General features: G+C 40.1%; 1 protein-coding gene across 1 annotated transcript in view; it reads left to right on the top strand.

The window, feature by feature from the left end:
- IRS1 (insulin receptor substrate 1) overlaps positions 1-13,398 on the top strand; it is a 62,271-nt gene that overhangs the window by 34,700 nt on the left and 14,173 nt on the right. The gene's annotated exons all lie outside the window — the stretch shown is intronic.

Here is a 13,398-nt window from a genome sequence, read left to right as displayed (position 1 = left end):
ACGGTCATTTAAGTTCCAAGGCTGACAACGTAGAACTTCACTAGATCAAACACCACTTTTTTGGGCAAATTCCTTGGCTTGGGAGAATTTCAGATTTATTGAAATACCTGTAAAATCTTAGTTCTGTTCAAATTTTAGAACTAGTTATCTGCAATTTAGGATTCTTGGTGGGAAGAAGGAGGCTCTTTGAGGCCTCAACTGACGTTTATTTAGTGTAAATTTAGATGAGAAGCAAAACTTTATCACTGTAATTGACAGTTGACGAGTGTGGAGAAAGTGGCTGGGAAGAATTACATAAGCATAGTATCGGAGATAAAATGGATAACTCTCAAGTATACCTCTGGGTAGACTTAATAAAACCCACAACCACCTGATCACCACTCCTTGGGACTGTTTCATACAGATGATGGTATAAATAGCACCCCCTGTGGTTGTACTGTCAGAACCTCAGGTTCAGTTGAGTTCAGTTGAGTTCAGTTCAGTCGCTCAGTCGTGTCCAACTCTTTGCAACCCCATGAATTGCAGCACGCCAGGCCTCCCTGTCCATCACCAACTCCTGGAGTTCACTCAGACTCGCGTCCATCGAGTCAGTGATGCCATCCAGCCATCTCATCCTCTGTTGTCCCCTTCTCCTCCTGCCCCCAATCCCTCCCAGCATCAGAGTCTTTTCCAATGAGTGAACTCTTCGCATGAGGTGGCCAAAGTACTGAAGTTTCAGCTTTAGCATCATTCCTTCCAAAGAAATCCCAGGGTTGGTCTCCTTCAGAATGGACTGGTTGGATCTCCTTGCAGTCCAAGGGACTCTCAAGAGTCTTCTCCAACACCACAGTTCAAACGCATCAATTCTTTGGTGCTCAGCCTTCTTCACAGTCCAACTCTCATATCCATACCTGACCACAAGAAAAACCATAGCCTTGACTAGATGGGCCTTAGTCAGCAAAGTAATGTCTCTGCTTTTGAATATGCTATCTAGGTTGGTCATAACTTTTCTTCCAAGGAGTAAGGGTCTTTTAATTTCATGACTGCAGTCACCATCTGCAGTGATTTTGGAGCCCAGAAACATAAAGTCTGACACTATTTCCACTGTTTTCCCATTTATTTCCCATGAAGTGATGGGACCAGATGCCATGATCTTCGTTTTCTGAATGTTGAGCTTTAAGCCAACTTTTTCACTCTCCTCTTTCACTTTCATCAAGAGGCTTTTTAGTTCCTCTTCACTTTCTGCCATAAGGGTGGTGTCATCTGCATATCTGAGGTTATTGATATTTCTCTCGGCAATCTTGATTCCAGCTTGTGGTTCAACAAAAGCTAAATTTAATACTGAGCGTGCATGTGTACTAAGTCACTTCCATCCTGTCTGACTCTTTGTGACCCTATGGACCATAGCCCACCAGGCTTTGAAAGCATTCCAAAGCAATTAAGCTGTAGTTAACTTATCTGGAGAGTTGGGTTTGATTGCTCCGCTTTGCTCATTAAAACCGATAGTTAATTGGAATTGTCTGTACGTTTGCATTCCTATCTATAGCCAGTGAGATGTTGTAGCTTGATAGAGAACACAGCTTGATGTCTAAGTTTAGCTTCACATTGCAAGCCAGCAGTGAAACCTAGAAGTGTTGGTTTTCATGGAAGCAGCGTGGAAAACCTCAGCAATTCCCGAATCTCCACTGCAAGGCACATGTGTGAGTCTATTGCTGGGAGGTGGGAAGAGGTACAGGATTAGATTTCACAACGTTACTTTCACAAGACTGCCCTTAACCTCGTGCACATTTGCTTCCAAGGTTTCTAGTGAGGGTTAACACCCTGGACTTCAGACAGCTTCGATGGCAAGTTTTCAGGCTTTGTTCTTGCAATATCTTTTCAAGAAAAGAATTGTTAGGTGTCTGGTAATAGTACAGAATTCAGTGATTTAAAAAAACAGTTCCTTGCTGGCTTCATCGGAAGGTGGGAAGGAGAGGGTATATGCGGGATTAACCATTGAGCCATGTGGATGTAGACACTTAAGCGGGGTTCCTTCCTACGTGCCCAGATCTCTACCAGCTGTGTACTTGTTCATCTTTCACAGAGGGGTGAGGGTTTTCCTCTGACGTAGAGACATTCCAGATGGATAAGAGTGTAAATGCCAGGTTACATTTTTAGGGGCTTACTAATGGAGCCACAGCAGATTAAGAAGGGAAAAAAAGGATGACTGCTTATCTTTGTAGGGAAGTGTGCACCGGACACCATTAGATTTGCTATTCCTGAGATTCTCTGCTACTGACAGTTTATAAACTAACTGGGTATTTCAACTTGCTCCAAGGAATAGAGAGATTCTAAATGCTACCTTTTGTTGAAATAATATTTCAGACAACATTTTCGTAAAGCCACTTATGGATTCTTGGTTTTAAAGTTAACTTTTAATTTTGTCTTTAGGGCACAAGACAACAAAACAAACAATGTAAAAATAAAACAAGCAATATGAACTCCAAATTTAATTTATGCACCTGAAGGAGACTTTTGTTTGCGGGGTGGGCTTATTCTGTGAGTGACTTTTCTCTTGTCTAAGCCTGTGTATGAGTTCTAACAGATCTCTAGAAGACAAAACATCTCACTGTGTTTTCATGGCTTCGTGATTCATGACATATTTACATTTTATGGTGACGTTCGAGTCTCTAGAGTTTTCACTAGCGTAAAGAAAATGGCATGTTTTCAATTAGATTTAAAAAATGGTTTTTATTTGCCTTCACATGAATTTTGAAAATTGTTAAGTTTTGGTGTTATTTTTCATTCGCTTTTAAAATACATATGAAAATTTCTCTCTGCTCTGTTTATAATGAGCTCTTCTCTGCTCACATGATCTTCATTCAGCCTTAGTAGAGGAAATAAATTTCCCTGCACATCAGCATTTTACTACATTATAAGAAGAGGTTGTAGAGTTTTGGAATGCGGCTTGCTTCCAGCTGCTGTTTGGTGGGTTCATGGTTCGGAATGTTTGCCAGCTGCCATGCTTTGCTGGCGATGTCAAAACCTTTGTAATTTCAGACTCAAGAACCCAGTACTCATTTGCCCCTTTATTACATGCAGGTACCATGTTTAGAAGTTCATTTGTTCCAGACCTCCATAAAAGTTTGCTCTGAACAAGGTGTTTTGCTTTGTGGAAAGAACTTTTCCATTTACCAGCATTTCATTTGTAAAAATACAGCAACTTTATCTCACATTTATAAATGAGCATTTGGATTTCCATACTACATGAGTGCCTAATGAATATTACTTACTAGTTGTGACTTTGTGCTTTGAGCCTTGTGTAATATTTTTTCCCCTGAAACAGGCAGTTTTGGATATTAGGGCTTATTTTTACATGATCCCCCACTGGGCCTCTATGAGTCATCTTCTGGGCACAAACAGAAGTGAATGTATAATTGCACAGTCTCTCTTATTCTGCAATTATTGGCTACAATAATTTGTAATGTGTGTTGAGCATTTTTGCTACAGGGATTTATGAAAATGTCTTCAAGATAATCCCTGTGTCTATCAGAAGAGTTGCAAAAATTCCACTTTCTTGGACATTTTAGGCATCTTCAATTGGACTGTGTCCTCTCTGGCTGTGTCCTCAACAGCCCTTGTGGGGCTGTTGCCATTTACATTTGGTGCTTTAACTTCCCTTCCCTACCACCGTTGCCTTTTTGATTACTCCTATAAAATGTTATGCTCTTTCTATTTCATTTCTATATTTCTGGGAGTTTATCTTATATACATAAAGATATCTTAGAAAATATACATATCATTGCAGCCTTTTGGAAGCCAAGAAAGGGATCAAAGTCATAGTCTGAGTCATTGTAATTATTTCTATGTTAATCAAGGTTTAACCGCATAAGGTAAAATTTCTGCCCATCTAAATATTCACATTTAAACATTCAGACTTCACATTCTTCCAGTATACCCAGCAGTATCTTGAGAAACTATTTTGGCTAAAAATAATATATTCTGTTTAATATTTTGAAATAATATATGATATTGTCATTAATTTTCTTTTTTAATTTTAAATGTACTCATCCTGGGTGGTTGGTCATAGTGGTAGACTAATGGTAGCGTTGGTTTTTCTAGCAATGTAAAATATTTTTACTTTTGTCTGTATTTCTTCAATTATTATTTAAAACTATTTGTATAGTAATAAACCATTTCATTTATATGACCTTTATCCACCAATGCCATGAAGGTAAAAATAAAACACCTTTCATACATGAACCAGGAAAACCAAAGGATGGTTTTTCTGAAGTCAAATCAAGTCTACAAATGATTAGGGAAGGAATTTTGCTCTCTCCACTCTTCATTTTACCTCTGTATATTCATTTTCTTTCAAAAATCAAAGCAGCAAATAATACTTTTGACATTTGGCATATCACATTGTAAATTATTGACTACAAATGATATTAGGAATTTAGGAATAAAAAACAGATATGATACCCTCAAAGTATATTTTTGTGTTCAGTTAATTTTTTATCAACTTTTCCATCCCCCAATATATTTCTTTAGTTTATCTCTATATTATTTTGTCTGATATGTCATCATAATATTTTTTGAATAGCAAAGTTCAAGAGCAAGTGCTTTTTTGTGAGGGATGGGGACGGGGGAGGGGGCTTGGAATTTTTAACAAAGTCTTTTCCAAAGTGTGTTTCACAGGATGTTAGAGTCATTAGTGTGAAATAAAATCTACATATTGTTTGATCAGAAGTTTAGGAAACACAAGGTTAAACAAAATATGAAGGTTCTAATGTCAAGAGAGAGATATTGCTTAAGTGTCATTGGCCACAGAACCTTCTTTCTCTTGGAGCGCCTGTTCTGCAGAACATGTTTTGGAACTGCTGGCTTTTTGCATATCCAGGACTAGGTCTGCAGAAGTGGTGCTAACCATTATGTGCTAGGACTTCTCACTCTGTATATTGTAGGTCCCCAAATGTTGTATTACTTGGAGTCATTGTCATGACCCATTCATTGTAACACTTTATAAACAATCAAATTTGTACTTCTTATACCTGCCTTTCATCATTGAAAATAAGGATACAGTCCTCCAGACCTCTCTTTGGCTACGTGTGGTTTCCTTCTCTGAAGACTATTAAGGAGAGAAACCGTCATTTTTTTTTTTTTTTTAATATATTTGTTATTTTTTGGTCACACTGTACGGGATATGCAGCATCTTTGTTTCCCAACCAGGGGTAGAACCCATGCCCCCTGCAGTAGAAACATAAAATCTTAACCACTGAACCACCAGGGAAGTCCTGATATCTTTTTTTAAAAACTATAACATTTTTGATTAGAAGAGTTCTGTTCCAGAGTATTGACGCTTCTACAGACATTTTCGCGTCCCTCCTTAGCAAACTTATATACATAAGCCAACCCTTTTAGTGATTACTCTGGGCAGCAAAGATCAATAAAAAGCCTTCTTGGAACCATTATATCTTAAAGGAGTCAGTTTGGTGCTTCCTTGCAATTCTGTCAGAGTTGTGGTTTGGACCATTGAGTCTGAATTCGCATTGCTATTGTAATGTAGCAGTAAAGGTGTAATTGATCAGTAAAGTCATCTGATTTCAAAACTACCTTTTTTCACTAAGGTTCTAAAGGTGGAATATATTGTTTTGTTTATTCATCATGAAACCTCTAGGTGCGAAACACTTGGAGCCACCTTTTTGGATGTCAAGACATTGACCTTGTTGTAGGGTTAATGTTTACAAACAGTCCTTGGAAACTTTTGGGCAACCATGATTCACTGACAAGGAATGCATATTCAGGGCTGTTTCACCACCTTCCATGGAGCATGTGTTTTGATTTCATTGAGGTCATCAATGCCAGATTTTAACATCAGAACTTTCTCAGAAAGATGAAGCTGGTGATTCACCTTGGCTTATACCTGAGACACGTGGGTATAGGATAAATGATTTCTTAATGATAGTTCAGGACAGCCAAATCTTTTATCTACCTGAATTTTTTTATTGGCTGTCATTAATTGGCTACTCCTGATGGAGTGGGCTTGTGTTCAGTTAAAGCTGGAGCATTTTAGAATGAAGTCTCTCCTTTGATATGGACAGTTCAAAGTAAATGCTGCGAGGTCTGTGAATGGATGGCATGTTTTAAAGAGGTTTTGCCAACTGCTGGTGTCTCGAGAATGTAACAAACTAGACTTTTAGAGATTGAAGTCCTTCCTTCTCCTCTTCCAGGTGCATAGGTGATGATGGGATGGGGCGATCCATGCCCTTAGGGTTCGTTAATTGTGGATTCGTGTTGTAATTCTCAAAGGCAAGAATCTGAACAGTGGTTATTGGTATGGGGCCAATAATAGTGATGAGTATCAATAGCAATGCTGAGAAGTATTTATGGGTGGCTCTGAGAGATAGGTAGAAGGGATTAGGGGAAAGGGCAGGGGAGAAGTTGGGAGGAGGAGGGGGGAAAGTTGGGAGGAAAGTACGGGAAATGAAGGGACAGAGTGCCCCCAGTAACTGCGTTCACCGTCAGCCAGGGCTTGTGCTACCCAAGTTCAACTTGAGAAGGCTTTTTGGATTATTTTGATTGGTGAAGCCAGTAGTATCTTATACCGTAAATGGGGAACATACACTCAAGCTAGAGAGTTGTAAAGGTCACCTTTGTATTTTAGAGTTTTCTGTAGACAGATAATTAACACAATGATAGCTCTCTATTTGAGCGCTTCAGATCTGTTCTCAACAACCAGAATAAGGCACATAAACTCAGCTCTGTTTATATGTAAACTGTGTAATATCTTAAAGCTAACGTCATTGTTTGCCCCTTCTCAAAGTACAGCCTGTTTTGATCTACGTAGGGAATATTTTTGAAAAGTGGATGTCTAAGAATGTAAACAGTTGGGAGGGGAGATACAGCTGTTTATGATTTACTTTTTCATCTTCTGTTCTTTTTTGGCTTTCTATGTCAGAGGACTTCTCTTTACCTATTCTAGTTTATGGCTTATGGCTCTATAAGTATACTTTTTTTGGGTTTTATTTTGGCTTTCTAAATAAAGGGTGGAAGGGACTGAGGGAAAAGTTGTCAGATAAAAATAGCCCCGAGCCCACTAGATCTTAAGCTGCAAGCACTGGGCCAGAAGAGCTAGGATGCTAGAGTGAAAAGGGTTTCTGTTTTATGGGGCCAGTAAATGTCAGGCCTCACTCTTTACCTTAGGGCTCTGTTTGTGTTTGTTTGTCAGAATCTATTAGTCACACCCAGTTGCTTGCATCTACCACTGTCTAGACTCTCCAGGGAATGAGAGACTTCACATTTACTGTTTTTCTAGGAGGGCATGAATTAAGGGATGAAGAGGTGCTTTTATGATGACAATCTCTTTTGCAAACTATTTTCCAGAAGGGAAGGCATTTCCGATATCCAGGTGCCTATTATGTGAAATGTTGTTCTAGCTGATTTCATATAGATTTATCAGAATGGCATTTCACTATGTAATTTCTCATTACCCTTTGTAAACACGAAGCTTACTCTTCATTTCCTTTTATAAAAATAACTTTGTATGTCCTAGTGGCCTCTATTTAGATGAGAGGTGTGACAGAACTTCCACCCATTCTTTTTATAGCATTGTCTATACATTCATGGTCAAGAACATGGCTTTGAATCCAAATTGCCTCACTTACTGTCTTTGAGATCTGGAGGAATATACTCATTATTTTTGAACCTCAGTTTACTCATTTTTAAACAGAGATAGTAGAAGAATCTTAGGGTGGCTGTGAGGATTAAATGAAATAATGCATATTGAAACCTCTAATATAGTGCCTGACATGAAGCAAATGCTGGCTATGTTGTTGATGAAGACTCTAAATTACTGTGATGTGTTCATGTGTGTTAGTGGATTTGGTAATTTTATATACCGCATCTTTACCCTAGGAATGGTTTGCTTAAATATTTGAGGAGGAAGGAGAAGACAAGAGTTTGTATTATTTGAAATCAGTTATAATCGAGATTAAAATTTCTTTATCTTCTTAGCCATATTTAACTTGTAGCATTAAAAAATTGGTTGAGATTTTTATTTTGTTTAGCAGAAGAGGATAACACTTTTAAAAGGTTAACAAACCCTGACTTTACTCACTGTCAAATGTGAGGCAAATCTCCAAAAACTTAATAATCCATTTCTTCTTTGGCTGAAATTGCCCTTAATTAAGTCTTTTGGACCTTAGAATATGTGTATGAGTACTTATGATTTTCCTATAGATACTTTTTTAGATAATACAGTTATTGAGTGCCAATTATGTATTAAACACTGATAAATCAAGCTGAGAGTTGCAGAGAAGAAACCTCAGAAACTATTAGGGAAAAGATATTAGTCAGTCAAATGAAGCTTTTTCACAGTCTTAGGAAATTAAACTTCATGGAATATATGGAATATGGTGTGAACTTACCATGCATAGATGTAGTTTTTCCTTTCAACTAGTAAAGCATAAAGTGCTCTATACTCACTAAGGACAATCAATTTTAATAATGGATCAGCTTTTAAATTGTAAGTTCAAAACCACATAGGAAGTGCCTTCATGCTGCTCCTGCTGCTGCTGCTGCTGCTGCTGCTGCGTCGCTTCAGTCGTGTCCAACTCTGTGCAACCACTTAGACGGCAGCCCACCAGGCTCCCCCGTCCCTGGGATTCTCCAGGCAAGAACACTGGAGCGGGTTGCCATTTCCTTCTGCAGTGCCTTCACACCCAGTGTTAGAACAGCGGTAACTTGGGCAATGTTCCTAATTTGAGACTAGCGGTGTCATATGATGAGTGTAAATGTCGGCGTTTCCCTGACAACATGTTTTGAGATGTTCCCCTTTGCACTCGTGTCTGCAGCATGACCAAGAGCAGAGAGCTTCCGTGTCAGGGTGGCTGTGGCCTCTTCTGCCCCCTCCCAGTATGGTTTCTGGTGGCTTCTAGCTACTGCATGGAATGAATGAATTGTTCTGTAATTGGCTCAATTGTCAGAGTCTGTGTCACATGTTTTATAGTCACCCTCTCAGTTAAGCCTTGCTACAGGCTAGTGACTTAGGTGCTTTTAATGGCATTTTACCAGAAACTCACTGATGTTGTTCGAGGTTGTTCAGGTGCCTGCGTCCCCGACAGGTGGCACTGGGGGCCTTAAAGTCTTCCACAGTGCAGTGTCCACGTGGGCCCAACAGCAGTTTCCCTTCCTGTTGTCTCCCAGAGATCTTAGCAAAATACGTTCTCTGTCCCAAATGGTTGGTGTGGCAACTCGTGTGAAAGGCACGGCATGTGAACTGCCGTGCCCTGTGGAATTAGCTCTTGGACACTATCTCTGGCCACCTCATCATTTTCCTGCTATTTCCTCAAGCCACTAGAAATCTATGCTTGCCTTCCCTGGGCTTCTGTTCCAGACCAGTAAACTTGTACCTCCTGGTCAGAGCACAGGGTTCAGCCCAGGGAATGAAGCTGCCATCTAATAATGAAGGTGTTGCATTCCTGTGAAACTTCATAGAGAGGGAAATGGAATCTGATAACTGACTACCTGATAAATCAGACTGATGGCCATATTCTTGACTCAGGGCTGTTTGCTTTTCTGTATAAATGGGGATCAATTTCCTACTGCCTGTTGATCTGAATGGAGATTATTAGCACACACAGACTATCTTTTTGTGTTTATTTTTCAGTTTTTTTCTCAAATGTTGATTCCTTTAAGTCATGGTGGCTTTGCCTCGTCCCCTGATACTATCCAATGTGCTACTTCCGGGTCTTCCTCTGCACACATTGATGGTTCTAGGGATGAGATACCAGCACGTGGAATCATCCTTGTTCTTCAGAGAGATTTTGGAGGATGAATTAATACTCACGGGGAAGTTCAGTTCAGTTCAGTCGCTCAGTTGTGTCCGACTCATTTTAACCCCATGAATCGCAGCACGCCAGGCCTCCCTGTCCATCACCAACTCCAGGAGTTTACCCAAACTTCTGTCCATCAAGTCGGTGATGCCATCCAGCCATCTCATCCTCTGTTGTCCCCTTCTCCTCCTGCCCCCAATCCTTCCCAGCATCAGGGTCTTTTCCAGTGAGTCAACTCTTCCCATGAGGTAGCCAAAGTATTGGAGTTTCAGCTTCAGCATCAGTCCTTCCAATGAACACCCAGGACTGATCTCCTTTAGGATGGACTGATTGGATCTCCTTGCAGTCCAAGGGACTCTCCAGAGTCTTCTCCAACACCACAGTTCAAATGCATCAATTCTTGGGCGCTCAGCTTTCTTCACAGTCCAGCTCTCACATCCATACACGACCACTGGAAAAACCATAGCCTTGACTAGACGGACCTTTGTTGGCAAAGTAATGTCTCTGCTTTTCAAAATGCCATCTAGGTTGGCCATAACTTTCCTTCCAAGGAGTAAGTGTCTTTTAATTTCATGGCTGCAATCACCATCTGCAGTGATTTTGGAGCCCCCCAAAATAAAGTCTGACACTGTTTCCACTGTTCCTCCATCTATTTACCATGAAGTGGTAGGACCAGATGCCATGATCTTCGTTTTCTGAATGTTGATCTTTAAGCCAACTTTTCCACTCTCTTCTTTCATTTTCGTCAAGAGGCTTTTTAGTTCCTCTTCACTTTCTGCCATAAGGGTGGTGTTATCTGCATATCTGAGGTTATTGATATTTCTCCCAGCAATCTTGATTCCAGCTTGTGCTTCTTCCAGCCCAGCATTTCTCATGATGTACTCTGCATAGAAGTTAAATAAGCAGGGTGACAATATACAGCCTTGATGTACTCCTTTTCCTATTTGGAACCAGTCTGTTGTTCCATGTCCAGTTCTAACTATTGCTTCCTGACCTGCATATAGGTTTCTCAAGAGGCAGATCGGGTGGTCTTGTATTCCCATCTCTCTCAAAATTTTCCACAGTTTATTGTGATCCACACAGTCAAAGGCTTTGGCATAGTCAATAAAGCAGAAATAGATATTTTTCTGGAATTCTCTTGCTTTTTTGACAATCCAACGTTGTCAATTTGATGACATGTTGGCAATTTGATCTCTGGTTCCTCTGCCTTTTCTAAAACCAGCTTGAACATCAGGAAGTTCACAGTTCATGTATTGCTGAAGTCTGGCTTGGAGAATTTTGAGCATTACTTTACCAGCATGTGAGATGAGTGCAATCGTGCGGTAGTTTGAGCATTCTTTGGCATTGCCTTTCACTGGAATTGGGATTGGAATGAAAACTGACCTTTTCCAGTCCTGTGGCCACTGCTGAGTTTTCCAAATTTGCTGGCATATTGAGTGCAGCACTTTCACAGCATCATCTTTCAGGATTTGAAATAGCTCAACTGGAATTCCATCACCTCCACTAGCTTTGTTTGTAGTGATGCTTTCTAAGGCCCGCTTGACTTCACATTCCAGGATGTCTGGCTCTAGGTGAGTGATCACACCATCGTGATTATCTTGGTCGTGAAGATCTTTTTCGTACAGTTCTTCTGTGTATTCTTGCCACCTCTTCTTAATATCTTCTCTGTTAGGTCCATACCATTTCTGTCCTTTATCGAGCCCATCTTTGCATGAAATGTTCCCTTGGTATCTTTAATTTTCTTACAGGGAAAGTGGAAGCATATTTTGATTCAGTGTGTAATCCTTGATGGCTCAGTGGTCAAGACTCCACTTGCCAGTGTAGAAGATGTGGGTTCGATTGCTACGTCGAGAAGATCCCCTGGAGAAGCAAATGGCAACTCACTCCAGTATTCTTGCCTATGAAATCCCGTGGACAGAGGAACCTGGCGGGCTACAGTCCATGGGGTTTCAAAACAGTCAGACGCAACTTAACAATTATGCCACTATCACCACTCCTTTGCTCCTTGAAGTGTGGTCCTCTCATCAGTGGCCCTGGCATCACCTAGGAGCTGGTTAGGAATGCAGAATCTGGGGCCTGCCCCACTCCCAACCTAGAGATTCAGAATCTTTATTGTTAACCAGATCATCAGGAGACCCTAAGCACATTAAAATGAGACAAGCACTGCTTTATTTTCTCGGTGATTTATTTTTTCTGTATTTTTCTGTAGTATGCCTTAACAGTGGAGGCCAAAGTCAGGCATGATACTGCAAAAGCAGAAATATTTTTAGCAAGTATTCTTCTATCTCAGTTCCTATTCATACCCATGATGTTAAAAGATTTCAAACTAAATTGCTGTGTAATCTTCAGTTACAACAAATGTATAGTCTCAGAGGCTTTAGAGGAGGTCTTTTTCTGCTCTGTATTAGCGTTCATCATCTGAAGAAACCCCTGCTTGTAGCTGAGTGACTGGACTGCCACAGAGTTTGTTTTGCACATATATATATATGGAATACTATCCTATCTTCTTTTTCTATTTTGCTTTTCTTAAGAGTTGGGCTATTGAGAGTTCAGTGACTCATGGTTAGAAAGAATGTGGGTGGAGAGACTCCGTCTTACCTCCATGCTACTACTAACCAGTTTTGTGAGCTGAGGCAACTCATTTAGTGATCATTTTAACTCTTAACTAACCACACGGTCAAGATACCACTGTGCTCAGTTGTTCAGTTGTGTCTGACTCTTTGCAGTCCTTTGGACTGTAGCCTGCCAGGCTCCTCTATCCATGGAATTTTCCAGGCAAGAATACTGGAGTGGGTTGCCATTTCCTCCTCCAAGGGATCTTCCCCATCCAGGGATTGAACTCATGTCCCTTGCATCTCCTACATGGGCAGGTGGATTCTTTATCTGCTGAGCCATTGGGGAAGTCCCCATAATATCAGGCCTGGGACTGCTTTGACTGTTCTATTCCTATTAATCCAAGAGACCTTTATACAGTGACTTGATCATGCAGTGGAAGTTGCCTATAGGAATGGAGTGTCTAAAACAAAAATTGGGATAATTGTCATCCATATGTGTATTTTGCTTAGTCATTGTAACATCCTCCTTACCACTTTGATAGAACTCTCAGGTGGGAAAAACTTGCTGAGTGGACTTTAAAAAAAATTGAGGTATAGTTGATTTATAATATTGTGTTAGTTTCTGGTGTACAACAAAGTGATTCATAGATATATTCTTTTTCATTTTTTTTCCATTATGGTTTATTACAGGATATTGAATATAGTTCTCTGTGCTATACAGTGGGACCTTGCTGTTGATCTGTTTTACATATAGTAGTGTGTATCTGCAAATCCCAAACTCCTAATTTATCTCTCCTCTGCTTTCTCCTTTGGTAACCATGAGTTGGTTTTCTGAGTCTATGAACCTGTTTCTCTTATGTAAATAAGTTCATTTGTGTCATATTTTAGATTCCACGTATAAGTGATATTGTATGAGTTCACTACATAAAAGTGATATTGTATGAGTTTACTTTTTGTTGAGTTTTTCTTATATTTCCTGGCTCTGTCTCTGGAACAAGTGCTAATAAATCACTGAATGAATGGCCAAAGGCAGGGGCAGAAGGCCACCATGG

This window comes from Budorcas taxicolor, chromosome 2, assembly GCF_023091745.1.
Source record: "Budorcas taxicolor isolate Tak-1 chromosome 2, Takin1.1, whole genome shotgun sequence".
NCBI classification, from domain to species: Eukaryota; Metazoa; Chordata; class Mammalia; order Artiodactyla; family Bovidae; genus Budorcas; species Budorcas taxicolor.
Note: the sequence above shows the minus strand (reverse complement) of the source record. Positions and strands in the feature narration are given on the sequence as shown.